This window comes from Acinonyx jubatus, chromosome E2, assembly GCF_027475565.1.
Source record: "Acinonyx jubatus isolate Ajub_Pintada_27869175 chromosome E2, VMU_Ajub_asm_v1.0, whole genome shotgun sequence".
In the NCBI taxonomy this organism is placed as follows: domain Eukaryota; kingdom Metazoa; phylum Chordata; class Mammalia; order Carnivora; family Felidae; genus Acinonyx; species Acinonyx jubatus.
In genome coordinates, this window is record NC_069396.1 from 44386710 (window position 1) to 44411029 (window position 24320).

The 24320-nt window shown below is 41.0% G+C and overlaps 1 protein-coding gene and 1 pseudogene across 1 annotated transcript in view; both read right to left on the reverse strand.

The window, feature by feature from the left end:
* ZNF568 (zinc finger protein 568) overlaps positions 1 to 24320 on the reverse strand; it is a 154372-nt gene that overhangs the window by 12764 nt on the left and 117288 nt on the right. The gene's annotated exons all lie outside the window — the stretch shown is intronic.
* Positions 11053 to 13546, reverse strand: LOC113595321 (3-oxo-5-alpha-steroid 4-dehydrogenase 1-like; annotated as a pseudogene).

Below are 24320 nucleotides of genomic sequence, written 5' to 3' on the forward strand. Positions count from 1 at the left end.
TATGTTAAAATTTCTATGGTAATCACTAAAGAAAACTAGGGGCGCCTGGGTGACTCAGTAGGTTAAGATCCTGACTTCAGCTCAGGTCATGATCTCACAGCTCGTGGGTTGCAGCCCTGTGTTGGGCTCTGTGCTGACAGCTCAGAGCCTGGAGCCTGCTTTGGATTCTGTGTCTCCCTCTCTCTCTGCCCCTCCCCTGCTTGTTCTCTGTCTCTCTCAAATAAATGAACATTAAAAAAATTTTTTTTAATAAAAAAATAAAAAAAGAAATTAAAAAATAATAAATTTTAACATAACTTACCAGTGTCTAAAGAACATCTTGTGGCACCTGACTGGCTTAGTTGGTAGAGCTTGTTGACTCTTGATCTCAGGGCCCTGAGTTCAAGACCCATGTTGGGTGTGGGCCTACTTAAAATTAAAAAAATAAGGGGCGTCTGGGTGGCTCAGCTGCATAAGTGTCCAATTCTTAATCTGCAGCTCAGGCCATGATCTCACAGTTTGTGAGATTGAGCCCTGCTTAGGATTCTCTCTCTGCCTCTTTCTCTGCCCCTCGCCCACATACTCATGCTCGTTCTCTCTCTCTCTAAATAAAAAACTTTAGGGAAAAAGTTAAAAAAAAAAAAAAAAAAACAAACAACCAAAGAACATCTTTATGTCAGATGATTTCCTAAGTCACCCAGGCACCCCAATATGTGCCCAAAATTTCTAAGTTAACCACTAAACAAAACTAGGGGCATTTGGGTGGCTCAGTCAGTCAGTTAAGCTTCCAACTTCAGCTCAGGTCATGATCTCATAGCTCGTGGGTCCCAGCCCTGTGTCGGGCTCTGTGCTGTCAGCTCAAAGCCTGGAGCCTGCTTTGGATTCTGTATCTCCCTCTCTCTCTCTGGCCCTCCCCCACTCACACTGTTTCTTTCTCTCTCCCTCAAAACAAAAACATTAAAAAAAGTTAAACATCAATCTTCCCCAAACTGATCAGAGTTAATGCAGTACAAATTGATATCCCAACTGGAATTTTTTTTTAAGTTTATTTATTTATTTTGAGTGAGAGGAGTGGGGCAGAGAGAGAAGGAGAGAGAGAATCCCAAACAGGCTCTGTACTGGCAGTACGGAGCCCAATGCAGGGCTCGAACTCATGAACTGTGAGATCATGACCTGAGCCGAAACCAAGAGTCGGACACTTAACCAACTGAGTTATCAAGATACCCCTATCACAACTGGATTTCTATAAAACTTAATCAGCCAATTCTAAAATTTATATGAAGAAGCCAAAGGCCAAAAAATCGCTTAGCTCCCAGCAAACAAAACTATTGTAGAGGAACATGACTTAACAAATATCAAACATTACTATAAAGCTGTCTTAATTAAGACAATGTGGTTTTGGTGCAGAGAAAGAAAACACTAGGGAAAGACAAACAGAGCAGTGGGCCAGAAAGGACAGAACAGCCAATTCATATACATGGAAACTCAATTTTGACAGAACTGCCAATGAAGTACAGAGGGGAAAGGATGACTATAGTAAATTTGGCCTCCAGGGGCACCCGAGTGGTTCAGTCAGTTAAGCAGCATGTGACCCTTGATTTTGGCTCAGGTCATGATCTCCTCATGATCAGTGGTTAGGTGGAGTCCCCTATTAGCTCTACACTCCCTTTCTCTCTGCCTTTCCCCCACTTGTGCATGAGTTCTCTCTCAAATAAATAAATAAATAAATAAATAAATAAATAAAATTAAAAAAGAAAGAAAGAAATTTGGCCTCCAAAGAGAGGTGTTGCCTTTGGCTCATGGGATGTAACTTCTAAACACCTGGAATTTCCCAAGTGACAAGGGTGTCTTTGTTATTTATGGTGGGCCCCTTAGACCACAGTGTAAGATTATGCTGATGAGATGGCTCAGGGTGGGGCTGGCCATGCCTTAAAGACCAACCATGTATTCAGAGCCTGGGCCATGTGGTATCAGCTCAATCTCTAGGCAAATAAAAACTCTGGATACTGAAGCCTGGGTGAACTTTCCTGGTTGGCCATACTCTGCATATTGCCACATACTGATACTGGGAAGGTAAACTTCAAGTCTGGAACCCTCCCAGATTCTACCCTATTCATCTTATCCCTTGGGCTGATTTTAATGTATTCTTTCCCTGTAATAAATGTGCCTATGAATATGGTAACTTTCAGGGAGTTCTAGGAATCTTTCTAGTGAATTATTGAACCTGAGGATGGTTGTGAGAAACCCTGAATTTACAGCCAGCTGGTCTGAAATGAGGGTGGTCCTAGGGGCTCTCAACCTTAGAGCTAAGGTCTGAAGTGAGGGCAACCTTGTAGGGCCTGTTCCCTGAGACTGTGCAGTTTGCCTAATCCTCTGTGATGGCCTTTCAAATAAATGATGTTGGGATGTTAGTTATCCAAATGGAAAAAGTGAAACTGGACCCCTACCATATACCATATCCTAAAATCAATCCCAATTGAATTAAAGACTGAAACACAAAAGGCAAAACAATATCATTCATAGAAAACATGGGAGAGTACCTTTACTCACAGAGGAAAAGAGATTTTTTTTTTAATTTTTTAATGTTTATTTTTGAAAGAGAGACAAGAGAGCAAGTGGGACAGAGAGAGAGGGAGACACAGAATCTGAAACTGGCTCCAGGCTCTGAGATGTCAACACAGAGCCCTACGTGGGGCTCAAACTCATGAACCGTGAGATCATGACCTTAGCTGAAGTCAGACGCTTAACCAACTGAGCCACCCAGGCGCCCCAAGGAAAAGAGATTTCGTAAACAAGACATAAATAAGTTAGTAAACGAAAGGAAAACAGTGTTAAATATGATGGCATTACAATTGAGAATTTCTACTGCCACTTAATGTTAGAAGCCACATATTGAAAGTATGTATAGCACACATAACTGACAAAGGATGACAATGTCAATCTACAATATTTAAGAAATAACCTACAATGCACCAAAAGGAACAAAAAACTGGAAACACAAAACTCAATGGAAGCATTAGAAAACGACACGAAATAGAACTTCAGAAAAGAGAAACCATAAAAGAGCCGGCGGCGGGGGGGAGGGGGTTCAACCTTATTTAGTGCCCAAATATGCAAGTTTAAAATCAGAATAATGTATCAATTCATACTCACCAAATAGGTAAAAACTTAAAAGTCTAACAATATCAAGTAGTGGTGAGAATATGAGGTAACAGGGTATAAAAACAGGTATAAACACTGAAAAACAATTGAGAAGCGTCTACTAAGGTGGACCCAAGAAAGAATTCTACTCTTAGTTATATGCCCAGAGAAATTCTTGCACATGACACAAGAGACACATTCAAAAACGTTCACAGGAGTAGTGTTTGTAATATAAAAGAAAAAAATGTATTTATACAATGGATGGCTACACAGTAAATTCACAACATAAATGAATCTCCTGAATATACACTAAGAGACAGGTAATGAAATCACAGAAGATTCCAAACTGTATGATTTTATTTATATCAAATTTAAAATAAAAACAAACACATATGTTTAACTGTAAAGAAAAGTAAGGGAATGAAAAACAAAATTCAGAAGTTACCTATAGAGACTGGACTGGGATGACTCATGGGGGTTTTTAATAATTAACATTCTACTTTTTATTTTTTAAAAAAAATTTTTTTAATGTTTTTATTTATTTTTGCGACAGAGAGAGACAGAGCATGAACAGGGGAGGAGCAGAGAGAGAGGGAGACACAGAATCTGAAACAGGCTCCAGGCTCTGAGCTGTCAGCACAGAGCCTGATGCGGGGCTCGAACCCACAGACTGTGAGATCATGACCTGAGCCGAAGTCGGATGCTTAACCGACTGAGCCACCCAGGCGCCCCAACATTCTACTTTTTAAATATGGGTGTTCAGATATTTGTCATACATTATACATTTTCCACACTCAATATTTAATAAAATCAGTTTTAAAATGTCAATTACAATACAGTATGGAAAGAACTACAACAGATGCAGCATAGGGGAATGTCAGCACAGTCACTCGGTTACCAAGCATAATCAAGAGACTGAAGCAGGCTTCACAGAATCCAGAGAAAGTGGTGGTATGGGATATGCCCCCTCTTGTGTTTCTTGTGCCATAGAGGCAAGAGATAGCACTGTGCATTATGGGAATAGCTAGAGTCGAGTGACAAAGGGAACAGAGTAACGAAGTTAAGAAGGATCAGATCATGAGACATTTTGACTTGTTCTCATAGCTGAGGGGGTTCTAAGCAGGATAAATTACATCTAATTACAAGTAGATGAATCTTGCTATGAAAAATGAAATAGTGACTTACTTAGGTTAAAGGGTATGTGAAAGTTTCATGTAACATATAGAAGATTAATTGGGGCCCGGGGCGGGGGTGGTGGTGGAAACAGAGGATTCCAACAAGCAAAAACAAACTGAACAGCATTCCTTTTCTTTTCTTTTTTTCTCGAGGAGAGAGCAAGAGAAAGAGTGAACAAGTGAGCAGGGGAGGTGGGGGTAGGGAGAATCTTAAGCATCTTAAGCAGGCTCCACTCCCAGCTGCAGAGCCCAAAGTGCAGCTTGAGCTCATGACTGTGAGATATGACTGGAGCCAAAATCAAGAGTTGGACACTTAACAACTGAGTCACCCAGGCACCCCTGAACAGCATTCCAAGTAGAGTGAACAGGGTAAGCTGTAGAGAAAGGAATATAGCCTGTATGTCTGAAGAGAAGACAGTTCACTGGGATAACTGGTGAGGTATTCTGGGAAAGGGGTAGACAGAAGTGATACTGGAGAAATCCAAAGGGGCCACGACAGAAAGGTCTTAGATGACAGATCATCCCTGCCAAGATTAAACCGCCTTCTCCAATACTAGGATTGGTACTCCAATAAACATAGAATGTGCTTTACAGTAAATGTATAATGAAATGTATAAAAGTATAGCTTTGTCCTGAAAGTAACAGGGATTTACTGAATAAAGGAAATGACATGCCTGGACTATTTTATTGGCAAGGAGTAAAAGTAGAGCCAGGTAGTCCAATTAGGAGGACAATGCACTATTCTCCCTACACAAAAGTCTGATCTGGGATGCAGACAGTGGTGTGAAGTTATAAGGCATGACAACAAGGAACAGGAAACAGACAGAAGCAATGGGATTTGGGACCAGGAGGTAGGAGTTGGGAGAACTCCAGGTTGCCAGTTTCAGTGCAAATTCAGTTGAATTTCCATTACTATCACATTCTCCAAACCTTATATAATGACTACTTTATATACAGGATGTTATGAGGAAGCCCATGGTCACAAAGGTAGTAAAGTGCAAAAACAGGATAAGACTCTACTCTTTTTAACAGTGCATAGCTTCTCATTGATACAGAGAAAGGACAATCCACCACTCTGAGGAGGAAATGAAGGGAGAAATGGACAGATGTCCAGGGTTGTAACGCAAGGGGAGCTGGAGTTCCTTCCTTACCAAAATGTGCTAAGAATGGATAGGGAGGATGTAGTTTCTCCTCTGAGAATCTGAGGAGGGTTCTGGCCAGGATGAAAAGGGGAAGACAAACTCACCAAATTCTCACAGAATTCAGAAGAAAAGTCAGACAAAGGAAGAAACAGATTAATCCAGAAGAGAAAGAGTATTTAGGGGCACCTGGATGGCTCAGTGAGTTAAGTGTCGGACTCTTAATATCAGCTCAGGTCATGATCTCAGGGTTCGTGGGATTAAGCCCCATGTCGGGCTCTCGCTGGCAGTGCAGAGCCTGCTTGGGATTCTTTCTCTCCCTCTCTCTGCCACTCCCCCACTTACACGGTCTCTCTCTAAATAATATTTAAAAACATTAAAAAAAATAAAGCGTATTTTATTAGTCTCTCAAGAGAAAGGAATCCTTGAGAACTGATTGGCCAGAATGAAAAGCCACACTCAGACACATCCAAAGAAAAAACCTGAATATACTACAAATACTGCCATTCTTTAAAACTGACTACTCCAAAGCCACAGGAAGAGAGGAATTAGGTTATTAGGTTATTTCTAGACAAAATTTAAATAAACACTCCATATTAGAAATTTTACAACCAACATTTGCTGGTCATACCTCACACCAGATGCTTATACATTAAATAGTTTGGGGGGGGGGTGGTGCCTGGATGGTCAGTCAGTTAAGTGTCCAACTCCTGATTTTGGCTCAGGTCATGATCTCACAATTTGTGAGTTTGAGCCCTCCATTGGGCTCTGTGCTAACAGCATAGAGCCTACTTGGGATTCCCTCTCCCTCTCTCTCTCTCTCTGCCCCTCCCCTGCTCAAGCTCTCAAAATAAATAAATAAACTTAAAAAAAAAAAGATTAAATTGGACAAAAGACAAAGTACTTTAGAAAAATATGAATGACTTTTCTATATTTGTATTAGGGAAGCCCATAACATAAAAGAAGAAAACGTTTTTTGAAAACTCTGAATCTAAAACACATACAGAATAGATTAACTGTGAAAAAACTTCTAAAACAACTTATAAATGACAGAGAATATACTTAATATATATTCAACATAAACCAAAGACGATAATGACCTTTGACAAGTGGGTAAAAGTAGAGGGATCCCAGTTGTATAATTTGTTAAATGTGTAATTTGAAGTGACTTAATAGAATCTATTTCCTCATCTATCAACTTAGAGTAATTCCATATTTCATCAATTCTGAGATGCCACTGGTTGTAAAGCCACCATTACTTTATACACCAGGAAAGAAAAAAATTCCACCAGTGAAACTATGACTGGCCAGGAATTGTGAAACCAGTCCAAATTCAGAGAATTTAAAATGTGAAGGGGAAAAAAAAATGGATTACAGAATATCTCATGGAGTTGTTAATGTGGATTCAACAAGACAACACATGTAAAAAACTTCAAACTAGAAGTGGCTTAACAATCAGTTAAGTTAGTTGCTTTTGTCACTAGCATGATCCCATTCTGAAAACAAAATTACAAACCTACACTTTTGTACAGACAAAATTTGAAAATATTAATTCTATCTCTACATGGTGGGACCATGATTGACAAACTTTCTGAAATGTTCTCAAGTTTTGAAATGTTTTTAAGAACCCTATTTTACTTTAATCATTAGAAAGAGAGCAATTAGGTTATTTCTATCTTGGAGAAAAAAGTACATAGAGCTGATGCAGGCAGGCAGGACTTCAGGCTGTTAGAAATTTGGAAGCATGTGACCCTGAAGCAGACAACAAAGAAATTAGTGAGACTGAAGTGAGTAACCTCATTTTGTTCTTTAACTTCTCTGCCAAAGCAGAGAGGCACATCTGTCACAACTATTCTGGGAATGGATAAAATTCAGGGAAATGGAAATTCTAGATGGATGAGAATGTATGCAAAACAGAGAGTCCTGGGTTAGACTCTTACCTGGTTTAGGAAAACTGCTCCATAAATTTGGTTTCCTTCTCGCTTACCCTTTTTTTTTTTTCAAATCACTACTGTAAATTTTTTGGATAGAATCCTGAAATAGGATATTGTTCTGTAAACCAAGAAGCCCTTTCCAAGAAGAGAGTGCCAAATACAACTTACCTCTGCCATGCCTTGTGATGTACAGCGGCTTTTCTCTCCTCTTCTGGACTCCTAGAAAATGAAAAAGATGGACAGTGGTTAATAAACTATGAGACAACAGACCCTTTCTGGAGCCCAGACGAGGCCAAATCAGAGCAAACCCTGGCCCCACTCCAGGCACGGAGAGTGAGCCCAAAGCCAAAGAAGGCTGTAACCCCATCCCCACTCTTATCATCACAGAAAGCAGGCGACCTTACGGGCCCAGACGGGAGTCCTGGGAGAGAACCCCAGACTGTGGCCTCCTTCCTCCACAGGCGACTGCGCTCTTCCAGGCTCCGTAGACAGAGTCCGAGAGGCAGCCGGCCACGTGGGGCTCTCCCACTGGGCCTTAGAAAGCCTCGCTTAAGGTACTAACCACTGCTCCACGGGCACTGGTCGCCGAGCAAAGGAGGTCGGGCTCACAAACCACTTCGGGAGAGTATCGCACAGACTTTCCGTCCAGGCAGAAGGTCACACAGCAGCGACACCTCTGACCTCGAGAAACCGCCAGCCAGCTTCAGAGCCAGCATGATACCACTCCCACACCCTGTGCCGATGCGCTGCTGATACCTCCCTCCCCCGAGTGAAGACTAGAGGCCTCGACATTCCCCAACCTCCGCTACGTCTTTACTTTTCAAGCGGGAGGACACAGCCTAGAAATGCCCAACGGCCACCCGTTTGTTAGACTCCAGACACACCATGGCCCCGCCCCGGAGCCCCTCAGCATCCGCTTTTCCGGGGTCCTCACATTCCAGTCTGCTAGAATCCGCCCCAAACTGGTGACACAGCCGACCCGCAACGCCCCGACCCCTTACACCCGAACTCCCGTCAACTCACCACCCGCCAAGCCAACTTCGGCCGGAAGTGGAATATGCCGCGGAGCCCCCAGGAAAATGTAGTCCAGGGGAGGAAAAATTCAGCTGGAGCCTGGCCGGCACAACAGTCTTCGCCCAGTGTCGCGTCGTGTTCCTAGCCTTCAGTGAAGGCCAGTACTGACAGCCCAGCCTCGCCTAGCATCTTCTAAGGACCTCGGCGCACCGACAGGTCCAAGCAGCAATAAGGTGGCTGTTGGGTGGGGGAAGGGCTGTGGACCGAGGAGTCTTCTGGGAAATGTAGCCCCCCAGCCAGGGGAAGGGTCAGTCCCCAAAGTTAACCCGTCTGCAGCAGTCCTCGCTCCAAACTGGGAAATGCCCAGAGGTCTCTTAAGAACTGTAGTTAAAAGCCGGGAAGCAGACAGTCCAGAGTACTCTCCACAAGGAGCCGTGCTCTGAGAGCGGGATCCTGAGTGGACGACTCCCCGACACGCCACTAACTAGGAATCCTCCCGGATGTGGGTTCAGCCCGTCCCACGATCCCTCCTGGTAAGAGTGCTCAGGTGCGTTTAAGTGCTCAAGTTTCGGCTGAGAATTCATTCCCCCGTCCCGGGCACCACCAGAAAGCGCACTCCTCCCTCCGTCAGTACTGCCGTTACCCAGAAGCCAGGTGTCCGGGCTCTTCAACCCAATTCCGGCGGGGCCTCAGGGGCACCGGGAGCGGCGGATCCTCGGGACGTCTGGGAAATGTAGTCCCGGCCTAACGGGTTTGGGAATGTGGCGGAGGAGACCTTGAATGAAAGGTGGCAGTCTTGAACTCAGGACGGGGGGGGGGGGGGGGGGGGGGGGGGCAGAGAAGGGCCACCAGGAGGTTGAAGGAGGATAAGCGTAAGTCCGGAGTAGAAATTATGGAATACTAGTACTGAACTCTATATGCCATATATTAGTGTTTTCAAACTTGTTATAAGTACATAAATACAGGTAGAAATGCACTTGGGTCCTAAGTCTTTGGAAAGTTACACTAACATTTGTTAACAGTAGTTGTTAGGATGTGTAATTGTAATTTTTTTCTTTTAGAAGAATTCCCTTATGGGGCGCCTGGGTGGCTCAAATGGTGAGGCGTCTGATTTCCGCTCAGGTCATAAGCTCGCTGTTCATGGGTTCCGCCCTGCATCGGGATCTCTGCTGACAGCTGTCAGCACAGAGCCTGGAGCCTGCTTCGGATTCTGTGTCTCCCTCTCTCTCTGCCCCTCCCCCCCCCTCAAAAATAAACAAACATTAGAAGTATTCCCTTATATTTTCGCCATTATCTTGTCCTTATGAAACTTTACTTATTCAATTTTGTTAAATATAAAATGAGTAAGTATAGATTCTGAAATTGATGAACTAGAAAACAAAAAAGTTGGTCAGATTTTTAAAATGTAGAGTTTGGTTCTAAAAGATACACGAGACACAATATTGATAAATAACAAAATGAAACAAATTAGAAGAAGAACATTAGAAAGGAGAAAGGTTAAACCATAGATATAGAATTTAAAAGAATTTTGAGGCTGTTATGAGCAACTCCATAACCACAGTAGAGGTCATTGTAGATTTTGCAGTGAAATTGAAATTACTAATTTCTGCTAAGAAGTAGAAAGCCTGAACAGAATAGCCATATTAAACGTAAATATGTCTTAAAACTGTACTGTTAAAAGGTTCCAGATAGCTATAGCTGAGTTTTAACTACTTTTTGAATGATTTTTCACTTTATTCAGATGCCAGAAAAAGATGGAATACTCTCTAGTTTTAGAGAATACTCTCTAATTAGACAGGCCAAAAGAAAAGTATTGATTAGTTTCACTTGGGTTAAAAGATAAACTGAGGCACTAAATTTTCAAGAGTTTGAGTGTACGTGAGTTTCCATTAGGCAGCATCAGACTGAAAGTGTTAGGAGTACTCTACCAACAGGAGCTAGTGGAGAGGTCTTTTTTTTTTTAATTTTTTTTTAATGTTTTATTTATTTTTGAGACAGAGAGAGACAGAGCATGAACGGGGGAGGGTCAGAGAGAGGGAGACACAGAATCTGAAATGGGCTCCAGGCTCTGAGCTGTCAGCACAGAGCCCTACGCGGGGCTTGAACTCACAGACCGTGAGATCATGACCTGAGCCGATGTCGGACGCTCAACCAACTGAGCCACCCAGGTGCCCCTGGAGAGGTCTTTTTATAGAAAAGGCACTGAGGAGCGCCTGGGTGGCTCAGTTGGTTAAACGTCCAACTTCAGCTCAGGTCATGATCTCACAGTTCATGGGTTCAAACCCTGAATCGGGCTCTGTGCTAACAGCTCAGAGCCTGGAGCCTGCTTCAGATTCTATGTCTCCCTCTCTCTCTGCTGCTTCCCCACTCATGCTCTGTCTCTCTCTCTCAAAATTAAATAAACATTAAAAAAAAAGAAAAGAAAAAAGAGAAAACACTGAAACACAGCAAGGAAATTATCTGGTTAGATATAGCATAAGCAGTTGCCTTGTTTGGTAAAACTAACTTGGCTGTTTGTTATAGGTTGTTCTTAAATTTTATTTTCTCTGATAGGGGTGCATTTTGGGTTAGGTTTTGATTTGCTTTGGTAAGCTACCAAGGCATTAGAACTATCTCAGTCTAATGGCATCCTTGTTTAATTATTTTAACATTTGTGATCATAGATGCAAAAATTCCAAATAAAAGGCTGATATCTTGGAGCTTGTGTTTTGTATATCTTTTTTCCTTTTTTCAAGCAATTTATATTTATTATATTTTCCAAAAGTCTGGGTTCATAACAGATTGCAGATTTTATTTTATTTTTTGGATTGAAGTAAATTTATTAATCTCCTTATTAGGATTCACACAGTAATTGATGACAATTTGCTAAGTGACAGTTTTTAGGAAATGGAGGGAGGGCAGGGAGACAAGATAGAAGAGGATTTGTTCCTATTAACCGTCCACCCAGTGTGGGTGGGTGAAAGCAGTAACCACACATCAAAGCCTGAGTTAACCCAAGCGTTCCTTCGTGCAGGCGGTTCATATAAAGGAGTAAAAATCACAGTGAGCTTCTCCAGCTCTCAGACTGGCATCCTTTTCCCAGCTGGGTGCTCTTTCCAGAACACAGCAGCCCAAATCCATCGTGACTTGTTCAGACTTTTGAGTTTTCCCGAGATCCAAAATATTTATTGCTTCGTGTTTTCAAGTAATTGGAAAAGGGTCAGAAAAAGGAATGAAGTTCATTGAATAACAAAATTTCTTTTCAAAAACGTTCTGTTCCCAGTTAAAATGAAGCATAGCTGCATCGGGAGCATTTGCTGTGCAATTCTGAAACCAAACGAGACTCTACAAATCACTAACAATGAGCACATGGCTTCTACATAAAACCGCGTGAGAGAGGGACACCGTGGCTAGGAAGGTCAGCCAGGAAGGGGCTGCGCAGAGCCCACAGGGAGCCAGGGGCTGCTCGTGCTCTGGACCTACAGGTCAGCAGATGAGAGTGAACAGTCTCCTCCTTTCTTCCCCTGCTCCTGCAGTTTCTGGCTCTGCAGTTGTGGTGGCCACCGAGGCAGTGCTGTCCCTGCCCAGAAGGGGACCTCCACCACGTGTCCCATCAGAGCTTCACAGAGCAGCCCAGAGATTTAACAGCCTTCTAGTTGGAGATTTCTTTTACATATCTGGCAATACATGGTGAATTTTATTCCTGTGATTTATCTCCGTGGACCTCTCAAGTGCATCTAGAGTAAGACATTCTGTTTCCAGATATTGTTTTGGAATACTGAGGGTACTGAGAAAAAAGTGCCTTACAACTTGCTAGTTCTACCTGGAAGGAAGAAAAATCATCTTAACCACAGACTACTGATGCCTTGTGGTGATCAGCATAAGGGGCTCCCTGCTCCCACCAGGGCCTCCAAGAAGTCCTCTCAGTGGAGGACAGAGCACCTTACCCCTTACGTGAAGGCACCCAGAACCCTGCTCTGAGTGGAGTCACCTGGGGAGCCAGGCTGCCACAGGTGCCAGAGGCCTCTTGTCTGGGCCTCAGCTGGGCCCCTTGTGTCTCCTTTCTCTGCCCCCAAGTTCTCCGCTGCACAGCACCCACAGTGAGAGCCTGGGCATTTCCCTGGGGCTGTGACGACCCTGCAGGTGCCCCTGGCCTCATTGACCCAGTGGAGTGAGAGGGACAACGGAGACAGCCCTGCCTTTATCAGGGGAGGGGGCAACATCACCTTTGGCCTTGAAATGATGGTTGGAATGGGTAGTACAAGGGGTGGTGACACGTTTCAGTCCACAGAGGCCATCAGAAATGGCTTGTAATCCTGATCTTGTGCACACTTAGCTGTACACAGCCAAAAGAGGAGACTCCAAAATCAGAGAAATGGTCACCTGTAATGACCCAGAGTTGCAGATTCTCGACCCGGTGTGCAGCCCGTTATTAGCTTGGTATTAGGCAGCTTACATATTTATCAGGAAAACACTCCTAGAGCAAATCTTGAAAAAGATGAAGTAGCAGGAAAATGACAGAAGAGTAATTCATTTATGTAGTCCCTAGAGACACATCACTAAAATGCTTCAAGTCAAAGACCATCCCACTGACAATAAACTTACAATAAAAACGGGATTATAATTTTCCTGAATTTTGGATAATCTTCAAATTTCTCAAGGAACCACTGGTGATACTGCTGTGCTCGGGAGAGTAAAAAGGTAAAGAGAGTGCCTCCCCTTGGTATTTTATATTGTCTCCCCTGGTTTCCGGAGATTCCTCAGGATATGGTCTGAATGGATGTTTATCAGCATGCCTATTAACCACAAGCAGAAACCTACTAGAAATCGGGGATCAGTGACCCAGTCATCAGCATACACCGCATACTGACTCAAGTATCTGCTTTGCAAATAGCCGTTACAGATACACAACACGAACGCCAACGTACATGCGTATAGGAGCATCGGCTTTTCTCCTCGGATCAGAAACGGGAAAAAACAAGCACCGTTGCGCGTAGTGGATGAGTAAGGTGGCCAGGAGGATGCGGTTGGGCGCGTGGCGCAGGCGCTGCGGCAGCTGGTACGTGGGGCGCGGGGACGCACAGCGCTCGTACGCCCAGCGCATCAGCTGCACCGAGCCCAGCAAGCCCAGCGCGCACTCCAGGTAAGCGAACGCGTCCAGGTGGCACCCCTCGGCCGGCTCCATCGCGGGGGACAGCGGGCGCGCCCCATGGCCCAGTGTCCGGGGCGGGCCACTTATAGAGCGGGGCGAGGGGCCGGGGGTGGGGGCTGCGGTTACCTGAGGCCAGTGCAGGCAGCAGACGCCAGGCATCGAGCCCCACCTCTGGCCCTTGCGGTCCGGAGGGCAGTCCAGATTGCAGATTTTAAAAAAGAAAGAAAGAAAGAAAAAAAAACCTTTGTATTTAACCACAATTTGAGAAATACTACTCTAAAAAACAAATGATGTGATGGGATATTTACCTGGTCTTTGAAGAAATAGCTATGTGGCTTTCTGTATTGTAATTAATATGACCAAAGACTCCCAAGAAAATAAGATCGTATTTACATCCTTAATGAAAATTTCAAGGCTGGGGCACCTGGGTGGCTCAGTGGGTTGAACATCCGACTTGGGCTCAGGTCATGTCTCACAGTTTGTGAGTTCAAGCCCCACATCAGGCTCACTGCTGTCAGCATGGACCCTGCTTTGGATCCTCTGCCCCCCCCCCTCCACCCCGCTCAGGCTCTCAAAATAAATCATTTTTAAAAATTTCGAGGCTGGCTGTAATCTCCCTCCTGTAGCACTTGTTTGTCCCATCTTGGCCATATAGTAAAGATCAGACCAGTGTCTAAGAAACTGCAAAAGATAATATCTTTTATTCAGAGGTGCCCCTCTTCCACCTCTAACATGAGGGCATTAGTCATCCTGTGGGACATGCCTTACTGGCTGCAAACTCATCTATCATTTGTAACTACCTTCACTTTATCATTTTGATTTAATGATCAGATCAGTTCCAGGGTGCCTGTGTGGCTCAGTGGGTTAAGCACTGGAGTTCAGCTCAGGTCATGATCTTGCAGTTTGTGAATTCAAGTCCCATGTAAGGCTCAGTGCTGACAGCTCAGAGGCTGGAGCCTGCCTCAGATTCTGTGACTCCCTCTCTCTCTGCCCCTCCCCTGCTCATGTTCTATCTTTTGAAAAATAAATAAATGTTAAAAAAAATTAAATATAAAGATCAGATCAGTTCCAGTGCCCCACATTTTAGATAACACTTACGGTTTACTTTCTACCTTCTCAATATTTGTCCCTTCAAGCAACTCCCAGACATAGCAGAGATCACACTTGCACATTAGACCACCACATCTTAGAAAGTTATTATCCAACATGCAACAAGAAAGTAAAATTTCACAATGGTTGAGGCTAATACCACAAATTTGTATGTTACTTAAGCCTCTCTAATACATGCAGAGGGATCATCAATGGTAAGAAACAACTTTGGAGTGGGCACCAGTCATAGCATAGCTCTCTACCAAGCTCATTTAACAGAGACTATATTGGGAGCATTACATAAAATGGTTGCTCATGATGCTTTCAGTTGTTAAATTTAGTTAGAGGAGATATAGCAGCTGGTTATTTGGGAACACTAAAACAGTCATTAGTTATGCTCCAGACACAGCTGCTGAAGCTTTGCCTTGGCTTTGATGATGGCACTCTGACCCAAGCAGCTGCCAGTGCAGCTGATGTGAATCTGTATTTGTTGGTATACAAAGTTATCGGTATACATCAGTGGCTAACTTTCCATGGCTTGCCAAGCTAAGAAAAATGAAACTACTGACACTGAATTAACAGTGTCAAAAATTAAGAACTTTCATAAACATATACATTCTATAGGATCCACCCAATCCACTGCTAGGTATGTATCCAAGACAAATGAAAACGTAGATCTATACAAAGACTTGTATACAAATGTTCATGGCAGCTTTATTTGTAATAGTCCCAAACCTGAAACAACCCAATTATTCATCAACAGGTGATTGGATAAACAAATTGTGGTATGCTTACTCAGCAATAAAAAGAAACTGCTGCCACATGGATGGAGTCATGGATGGATTTATCCATGAATTCACAGATTCATGGATGGATTGATCACACAGTTGGTTAAGCAGTTAAGTCTGTTAAGTATCTAAGCAAATGAAGCCAGATACCAAAGACAATGTCTAATTCCACTTATATAAAGTTTTGAAATAAGCAAAACTAATCTATGGAAATGGAAGTCAGAAGAATGATTATCTCAGAAGAGGATGGTTATTGTCTGGGAAGAATCCCTGGGAACTTTCTGAGGGGATGGAAATATTCTATTTCTTGATCTGGATAGTAAATACACAATTATATCCATATGATGTATACTTAAGATTTTTATATTTTACCATATGTAAATTATACTCTAATATTTAAAAAGGGAAAGAGAGGCGCCTGGGTGGCTCAGTCGGTTAAGTGTCCAACTTCAGCTCAGGTCATGATCTCACAGTTTGTGGGTTCGAGCCCCATGTCGGGCTCTGCGTTGACAGCTCAGAGCCTGGAGCCTGCTTCAGGTTCTGTGTCTTCCTCTCTCTCTGCCCCTCCCCCACTCACACTCTGTCTCTCTCAAAAATGAATAAACATTAAAATAAATTAAAAATAAATAAAAATAAAAAAGAGAAAGAAAAAACCCTTCAGTCATTAAATAAATGGGTGGGGAAGTTTTAGAGACATGAGTCAGGGTAGAGAAAAGGGAAAAAGTAATGATGGGCAAACAGCCTGACACCTGTGGACTAATCAAGGGCCTACAAATATTTCAGACCTACGTATAGGCTTTAAGATATGAGAACTACAATAGGAAAATTAACATTTATAATCCAGTGTCTCTAAAATTCAATTTGGCCAGTTTAATTCTCAATAGTGTTTTATGTAGATATATAAAAATAATTTTGATGTAGGCTGTGCTTTTTATTGCATTTGATTTTAAGTGTGCTGAAGGCTTCATAAGTCCTGAAAGTTTATTTTGGTCTTAAAATAGCATTGCCCCTTCCTTCATTTCCTCTCTTCCTTCTGTTTTGTCTTCTTCATTCTCACACTTCTGAACTGGAAATAGTCTTCTACACCAAGGATCTTGGCCTCTGCCCTCCACATTTTAACGTGTTTCAGCATACTCAGTCCTCATTTAACTCCTCGTGAAAGGACTTTTCACTAGGCCCAGTGGCAATTTTTAGGAAAGACATGGGATTCTTTCTGATTAGAGATCTGGCCCATTTCCCCTGGTCTACAGGCCTCAAAATAATCAAATTTTCTCACAAGCTAACCAAAATCTAGATTGCTTTTAGGCAAGCTTTGAGACCCAATACATCAATGCAAAGGGAAAGTTTGATATAACATGATTAAATAAAGCATGTACCCATTCTTCTTACTTTAGCAAAACCCTGCAAACCCTTCCTAGTAATTCTTGGGGTATAGTCCATATAGAAATGGAGACTTCCAATTTATCCTTTGAAAATCATAGGACAACTAACAGTACTCTTGCATCAGAATTTCATCTGAAACTTCTGACTTTACAGATATTATATCTTAATCATAGGCTTAGGAAGTATGTGATTATGCTTGTTTTTTTTTTTCAGAGCTGCTTCTTTTTGAGATCATTAAGTCAAGTTTTAGGACATCATTTGGACTTGAGAATTATATGTAATGCAATTCTATTGAAAAGAAATATAGGTACCTGATCCATGCCTCCTAACTTTATCTTTGGTTTTGCTGGGTTTTGTTTGATTCTTTTACCTCAGGTGCACATAGGGTTTTGGCTTTTTTTTTTTTTTAAAGATTTTATTTTAAGTAATCTCTGCACTCAACGTGGGGCTTGAACTCACAAAGCCAAGATCAGGAGTTGGATACTCCACTGACTGAGCCAGCCAGGTGCCCCTCAGGTGCATATAAGTGATATAAATAACAGCACTCCTACATTAGGTTACTTAGCTGGTTAGTGTACTAGATTTTGATATTATAAAATAATATCAAGATTATATTTCCTATCCATTGATATCAGGCATGGCAATGTATAAAAGTGACATAGCCAGTTCAAAGCAGAAGCTTTAAGAGCTGTTGAATGGTTTCACCATCTCTTTTTTCCCTCTGCCACAAGACTTTTATGTTCTGTGTAAGTGCTGCTTCTTCAACCTAGGTCCTGGAATAAAGGTGGTATGGAACAGAACAGCTGCCAACTTACAATGGACATGGATATGAGAAATAATTCCTTGTTGTTGTAAGTCCCTAGGCTTTTGGAGTCATTTGTCATAACATCATAATTTGTCCTAAACTGATCAACAAAGTTATTTATTTTAAATAATGTTATAGTACTCATGAACCCACCACCCAGCATATTATCTTTAACTTTGATAATAACCTATATGTTATTATATATAACCTCACCCTTACCCCTTCCTCTCCAAATGGAGCAAATATCCTGAATCCTGTGTTCATTAGTCCCTTGCTTTGCTTCTATGTAGTTTTACTGCATTTATATGTTTTGCTAAAAAGTATATTTTTATCAAATTATTTTTTACTTTATAAAAAGGTTAATTATATGTAATCTTTGGAATCTTTTCTAACATTATCATAAGATTTTCTGTACTGTTGTGTGACGTTGCCATTCATTTTGACTGCTATATAATTAATTCCATTGTGAGAACAAAGCACTTTCTCCAGTTGATGGACATCTGGGTTATTTCTGTGTTTTGGCTGTTGAGAGCAGTGCAACAATGTACATTCTTGTATATGTCTCCTGGTGTTCATGTGTAAGAGCTTATCTTGGGTGTATTCCTAGGAATGGAGTTCCTGGGCATGTAAATGTTTAACCACAGAAGATAAAACGAAATATTTTACAAGATGGCCTACTCATTTAAGTTCCTACAAGTAATTAACAACTGAACTGGGGAACACGCATCCTCTCCAACACTTGGTATTTGTATTGAATAGCTTCTATTTGCCCCTCCCCATCAATTCTGTATCCTTTTCACCCTACTCTATGCCCCAGAGGCTGACTTGTATGGATTTCATCAATGTCAGGTATGTATATAACAAATATACTTTCCTAATTTGTACCTTGTTTTTTGTAGTTTCTAGTTGCATCCATCTGCCTACCAGGAGATCAGAGAGAGAAAGAGAGAGAGGAGAGTGAATGAGGCATTTATCTCCCCACCTCCTTTTTGTCCTTGTAGAAGTGTGGTATTGACTATGTCCCTCAGCTAAGTGTCTCAGCTCCTGACAAGCATCCCTTCCACATAGCCCTCTCTATTTTGGGGTTCTGGTAGTCTCTTCCCCTGACTCCTCTCACGCTTAGGGTAATAATGGATCTCTGTCTCAGGATATTGTGGTTTCTCTATTACTGTCCACATTTTTATAAATAGTTCCTTTAATAATCGCTACTCAACTTACCCAGTTTGAGTGATATCTATTTCTTGAAAGGCCTTGACTGATACATTATTGTTAGACTCTAAATTTCCTAATCGGGAGGATGTAAAATGATATTTTGTTGTGCTTTTGAACTTGCATTTCTCCTATCCTTAATTACATTGAATCTCTCTTCATATATTTATTGATCTCATACTTTCTTTTTTGAAATGCTTGTTTATGTTTCCTGTCAATATTCCTATTGGGTTGTTTTACTTTTCTTACTGATTTTATTTTTATTTATATATTTTTTAAAGTTTATGTATTTATTTTGAAAGAGAGTGCATGTGAATGGGGAAGGGGCAGAAAGAGAGGGAGAGAGAAAACCCCAAGCAGGCTCTGTGCTATCAGTACAGAGTCCGACGAGGGACTTGATCCCATGAACCATGACATCATGACCTCAGCCAAAATCAAGAGTCAGATGCTCAACTGACTGAGCCACTCAGTGTCTCCTTGCTTTTCTTACTGATTTTAGAAATGTTTGAAATATATATATTCTTTTTTTTAATTTTTAATGTTTATTTTTTGAGAGAGAAAGAGAGTGCAAATAGGAAAGGGGCAGAGAGAGAAGGAAATACAGAATCCGAAGCAGGCTTCAGGCTCCACGCCATCAGCACAGAGCCAGATGCAGGGCCTGAAGTCACAAACCATGAGATCATGACCTGAGCCAAAGTCGGACACCCAACTGACTGAGCCACCCAGGATCCCCCAAAGTATATATATTCTTGATATCAATTCTTTATTAGTTATGTGTATGGCATATGTCTTTTCCTAATTTATAACTTTTTTTTGTTTTAAAATTTCATTTGATGGTGACTGAACACTTACAATGGCCAAATATATAAATTGTTTCATTTTTAATCAACAATTTGTGTTTTATTTTAAGAAATATTTTCTTACCTCGATGTCTAAAAGGTATTCAACTATATATATATATTTTTTTACCAGTGTTTTAAGTTTTAACATTAAAATCCTTCATCTATATGGCTTTATCTTTGAGTATTGTTGAAGGTTAGATCTCATCTTTTTGCCAAATAAAAAAAACAAATTTTCCAGCTCCCGATTAAACTGTTCCTTCTTTCCTCACTGGTCTGTTGTCTCCAAGTGTACTGGAATGAATGGCGACCTAGATTTACCATATTGATGGATCCTAAGATTTACCATATTCATGGATTCTAAGATTCAGATTCTAAGATTCTAAGATTGTTCAATTTTCATGTAAATTAATAAATAAATTAAATGTAATCCCCCCCAAAATTTCAGCACAATTTTTTGTGGAAAATGTCAGGCCAATTCCAAAATATATGCAGAAATGCAAAGGATCTGTATCACTAAGGAAATGTGAAGAAGCTGAAGGATTTACATTTCCAGATATCAAGACTTGTGTTAAAGTCACAGTTGGGGAAGTCTGGGTTGCTCAGTCAGTTAAGTGTCCAACTTCGGCTCAGGTCATGATCTCACAGTTTCCTGAAGTTCAAGCCCTGCATCAGGCCCTGTACTGACAGCTTAGAGTCTGGTGCTTGCTTCAGACTCTATGTCTTTCTCTGCCCCTCCCCTCCTCACTCTGTCTCTCTCTCTCTCAAACATTAAAAAAAATTTTTTTAATAAGAAAATAAATAAATAATATAAAGTCACAGTAAACAAATCTGTAGTTTGGTGCAAAGATAAGTAAGTAGATAATAGGACAGAATAGAAAGTCCGAAAATAGACTGAACATTTTTAGACACCAGGTTTATGACAAAGAAGCCACTGAATTTCAATAGTTAAATAATGGTCTTTTCATTGCATAGTGCTAAGTCAACTGGATATCTATGTGAAGAAAAAAATGAACCTTGATCCTTAGTTCAAATTATACATAATAATTCAAAACCAATAGCAGACCTATATGTACAAGGTAAAACAAAGTTTCTGGAAGAAAACATAGGGAAATGTCTTTATGATATTGGTACGGCAAGGATTTTTTTTAAATTTAATGTTTATTTATTTTTGAGAGAGACACAGAGAGTGGGGGGAGAGGGGCAGAGAGACAGGGAGACACAGAATCTGAAGCAGGGCCCAGGCTCTGTGCTGACAGCTCATGTGGGGCTGGAACTCACAGACCACAAGATCATGACCTGAGCCAAAGTTGGATGCTCAACCAACTGAGCCACCCAGGTGCTCCGTGGTATGGCAAGGATTTTTAAAATTGATACAAGAAACACTGACCATAAAAGAAAAAAACACTGATAAATTAGATGTCCCTAAGATTTAAGAAATTCTATTCATTAAGCGATACCTTTAAAAAAGTAAAAAGTCAAGCTAGTGGGAGAAATAATTCATATCTCTGGCAAAGAATATATATCCAGAACATATATCCACAAATTAATAAAGACATACAAGCCAGTAAATATGTGGACAATATACAATAGGCACTTCACAAATGAAGATACCTAAATGGCCTATAATATACAAAAAGATATTCCACATCATTAGTTATCTGAAAAATGCAGTGTTACAACTACACTCCCAGATATCTTTTTTGCCATTGTTTTCATCAGAAAAGAATCCAAAGAGGGTCCATGCATTGACTGTTGTCTCTGAAGTCTCTCTTAATCTAGAATATTCCTTTGTTTTCACGCCATTGCTTTAATTAAACAGGTTAGTTGTCCTGAAGAAAATGCAACTTGCCCGATTGCTTCTGTTTCACATTACTGATCTTTTTCTCTACATTTTATGGGTATTGTTAGTAAATGAAATTAAACATTTGATTAGATTTTAAAAATTATTGGCTCTGTCTTTATGCTGTATAACATCAATTAGCACATAATATTTAGTTGTCCTACTTTGAGGCTGAGATTGACCAGTGATGAAACTGATCTTTCCACTTAAAATTAAAAAACTTTTTAATGTTTATTTATTTTTGAGAGATACACACACAGTGCGACTGGGGCAGGGGTAGGGAGAGACAGAGACAGAGAATCCAAAGCAGGCTCCAGGCTCTGAGCTGTCAGCACAGAGCCCAGTGTTGGGCTCCAACCCACAACTGGGGGGATCATGACCTAAGCTGAAGTCTGATGCCTAACCAACTGACCCACCCAGGCGCCCCTGATCTTTCCACTTTAAAGTTATATTTTAGGGGTGCCTGGGTGGCTCAGTCGGTTTAGCGGCCAGCTCTTGATTTCAGCTCAGTTCATGATCTCATGGTTTGTGGAATCAAGCCCCACGTCAAGCTCTGCACTGACAGCATGGAGCCTGCTTGTAATTCTCTGTCTCCCTCTCTCTCTGCTCCTCCCCTGCTCATGCTCTTTCTCTCAAAATAAATAAAGATTAAAAAAATCATCAGGGTGATATTCTAATACCTTAAAAAAAATAAAGTTGTATTTTATATAGGGTGACACGTTGGTATCCTAAAACTACCCATTTCTCAATCACCCTTTATTTAGGGTTTTAGTATTCATTGATACTTACCGCTTGAATCAGTTACTTCATTGAGGTTGTAAAATGTTGATTTTTCTAATTCTAGCATTCTTCTTACAATTGTTAACTAGAACTATTCTGTATAGAACTTTTCTTTATAAATTATTTAGCTATTTTATACCTTTACTAGGACTATTTGGTACTATGAAATACAATTCATATGGAGAAAGCAAAATAAAATTTTAATTCTCTTTAATTGTTTTTTATTTTTATTTATTTTTATTTTTTTTATTTATTTATTTTTAATATATGAAATTTATTGTCAAATTGGTTTCCATACAACACCAATGCTCATCCCAAAGGTGCCCTCCTCAAACCCTCAACACCACCCCCTCCCTCCACCCCATCAAACCCCTCAGTTTGTTCTCAGTTTTTAAGAGTCTCTATGCTTTGGCTCTCTCCCACTCTAACTCTTTTTTTTTTTTTTTCCTTCCCCTTCCCCATGGGTTTCTGTAAAGTTTCTCAGGATCCACATAGAGTGAAAAACATATGGTATCTGTCTTTCCTGTATGGCTTATTTCACTTAGCATCCCACTCTCCAGTTCCATCACGTTGCTACAAAAAGCATATTTCATTTTTTCTCATTGCCACGTAGTATTCCATAGTGTATATAACCACAATTTCCTTTATCCATTCATCAGTTGATGGACATTTAGGTCTCTGTCCATAATTTGGCTATTGTGACGTGTGCTATAAACATTGGGGTACAAGAGCCCCTAGGCATCAGTACTCCTGTATCCTTGGATAATTCCTAGCAGTGCAATTGCGGGTATAGGTAGGTCTATTTTTAATTTTCTGAGGAACCTCCACACTGCTTTCCAGGGCGGCTGACCAATTGCATTTCCCACAACAGTGCGCAAGAGGGTTCCGTTTCTCCACATCCTCTCCAGCATCTATAGTCTCCTGATTTGTTCATTTTGGCCACTCTGACTGGCGTGAGGTGATATCTGAGTGTGGTTTTGATTTGTATTTCCCTGATAAGGAGCGACGTTGAACATCTTTTCATGTGCCTGTTGGCCATCCGGATGTCTTCTTTAGAGAACTGTCTATTCATGTTTTCTGCCCATTTCTTCACTGGGTTATTTGTTTTTCGGGTGTGGAGTTTGGTGAGCTCTTTATAGATTTTGGATACTAGCCCTTTGTCCGATATGTCATTTGCAAATATCTTTTCCCATTCTGTGGGTTGCCTTTTAGTTTTGTTGGTTGTTTCCTTTGCTGTGCAGAAGCTTTTTATCTTCATAAGGTCCCAGTAATTCACTTTTGCTTTTAATTCCCTTGCCTTTGGGGATGTGTCGAGTAAGAGATTGCTACGGCTGAGGTCAGAGAGGTCTTTTCCTGCTTTCTCCTCTAAGGTTTTGATGGTTTCCTGTCTCACATTCAGGTCCTTTATCCATTTTGAGTTTATTTTTGTGAATGGTGTGAGAAAGTGGTCTAGTTTCAACCTTCTGCATGTTGCTGTCCAGTTCTCCCAGCACCATTTGTTAAAGAGACTGTCTTTTTTCCATTGGATGTTCTTTGCTGCTTTGTCAAAGATGAGTTGGCCATACGTTTGTGGGTCTAGTTCTGGGGTTTCTATTCTATTCCATTGGTCTATGTGTCTGTTTTTGTGCCAATACCATGCTGTCTTGATGATGACAGCTTTGTAGTAGAGGCTAAAGTCTGGGATTGTGATGCCTCCTGCTTTGGTCTTCTTCTTCAAAATTACTTTGGCTATTCGGGGCCTTTTGTGGTTCCATATGAATTTTAGGATTGCTTGTTCTAGTTTCGAGAAGAATGCTGGTGCAATTTTGATTGGGATTGCATTGAATGTGTAGATAGCTTTGGGTAGTATTGACATTTTGACAATATTTATTCTTCCAATCCGTGAGCAGGGAATGTCTTTCCATTTCTTTAAATCTTCTTCAATTACCTTCATAAGTTTTCTATAGTTTTTAGCATACAGATCTTTTACATCTTTGGTTAGATTTATTCCTAGGTATTTTATGCTTCTTGGTGCAATTGTGAATGGGATCAGTTTCTTTATTTGTCTTTCTGTTGCTTCATTGTTAGTGTA